The sequence below is a fragment of the Hyperoodon ampullatus genome, assembly GCF_949752795.1.
Source record: "Hyperoodon ampullatus genome assembly, chromosome: 5".
Classification (NCBI taxonomy): domain Eukaryota; kingdom Metazoa; phylum Chordata; class Mammalia; order Artiodactyla; family Ziphiidae; genus Hyperoodon; species Hyperoodon ampullatus.
Window position 1 is genome coordinate 77,091,256 of NC_136918.1, and position 1,987 is coordinate 77,093,242.

Here is a 1,987-nt window from a genome sequence, read left to right on the forward strand (position 1 = left end):
AGTGTGCTGTTCAGGAATCCTAGGTCTCCTGGGGGCTCACCACGTCCCATGGCCAAACACTGTGTACCCAAAGTGTCTTCTTCGGCGACCTCACCAAAAAGCGATGTCTTAGGCCCTTGGGACTGGCTCCCGGCATGAAGGATGCAAGGCAACACTCTGCTCTCTTCGCTGCCCACCTATTTGGCCAAGCGTTCCAAAGTCCTCCCAGACACCGGCCTAGCAGCTCCTAGGTGCAATGCAGACGGTCCCCACTGATGAACCACTGCTGCGATGAGAAAACACTCTGTTTACGGTTCATACGGGGAACCCTTGCCTGCCGTGTCTCTGTGGGAGCAGAAGGTCGACTTCAGAGGCAGCCTGACAGACGTACAGTTTGCCCCTAAACGCTACCGCGGGTTTTGTAAGGCAGAAGGTCAATGCTGCCTATCCCCAGAAATTATATCTTGAAGGCATTCAGCCCACGCAGGGGCCCCTGGGTGCCAAAGTGTTCTCCTGAAGCGCCAGGGGGCTGCTTGCGTCCCTTCCTCTTAGTCAAAAACGGCAGAGGTATGTGCTGGGCTCCATTTTGATAGTGGTTACCTAAAGCCAAGAGCATTATTTTCTCAGGGGGAGAGCTGAAAGTGCAGCCTCAAAGTGTGCTGAGAAACAGTGCGGTTGCTCGTGCTCTCTTCACCATTAGAACGGATAAGCGACGGCAAGGCAGTGTGACTGGAGAAACACTCTCCTCTCTCCTCCGTGCAGGAGGCCTCCCGGCGCCCCATGTCCATAAAGGGAACACTCTACTCTTCCACAAGGACCAAAGTAAGGGTCAGGGATTCCATCCACGAAGGGACTCACGCAGAGGCTGGCCAGGACACCTTAAGCAAGGAGTGCATGAGAGTTAGCATGCCTTCCTTGAGGCTGCTGCTGCCTCGGCCTATGCCTTGGAAGAACACTGGGTGGCGAAAGTTTCCTTGGGGCCCTGCGCACCCGTCCACTGTAAAAGTGCCCCGGATCCGCTCTGTGAATGCAGAGTGAGCCGCAGCAGCCTGTTCACTTGGCCGGATAACTACATGGCCGAAACATTCAAAAGCGCCCCTGAGCAGAGGTGTAAAAGTTCATACGTGCACCGTCAGGGCTCTCAGGGCTAAAGCTGAGGAGCAATAGGAAACATGGTGCGCAGTGTCCCTTCTGGGTGTTCTTAACCTAGCGGCACTTTCTGGCAAGCCATGACTCGACTTTAGAGGCAGTCTTGCAAATGGACAGTTTGCCCCTGAACACTGCCAGGCTTCTGGCACGTTCAGGGCACAGCACACTGACCACGAAGTACACACACCCGAGGTCCAGGAATAGCATCCACAATGCTTGCCGGCAGGCAGCCTTTGCCCAGAAGCCTCAGGCAAAGCAGTGGCTTGAGGCGAGTGTGCTGTTCAGGAATCCTAGGTCTCCTGGGGGCTCACCACGTCCCATGGCCAAAAACTGTGGACCCTATGTGTCTTCTTGGGCGACCTCACCAAAAAGCGATGCCTTAGGCCCTTGGGACTGGCTCCCGGCATGAAGGATGCAAGGCAACACTCTGCGCTCTTCGCTGCCCACCTATTTGGCCAAGCGTTCCAAAGTCCTCCCAGACACCGGCCTAGCAGCTCCTAGGTGCAATGCAGACGGCCCCCACTGCTGAACCACTGCTGCGATGAGCAGACACTCTGTTTACGGTTCATACGGGGAACCCTTGCCTGCCGTGTCTCTGTGGGAGCAGAAGGTCGACTTCAGAGGCAGCCTGACAGACGTACAGTTTGCCCCTAAACGCTACCGCGGGTTTTGTAAGGCAGAAGGACAATGCTGCCTATCCCCAGAAATTGTATCTTTAAGCCATTCAGCCCACGCAGGGGCCCCTGTGTGCCAAAGTGTTCTCCTGAAGCGCCAGGGGGCTGCTTGCGTCCCTTCCTCTTAGTCAAAAACGGCAGAGATATGTTCTGGGCTCCAGTTTGATAGTGATTACCTAAAGCCA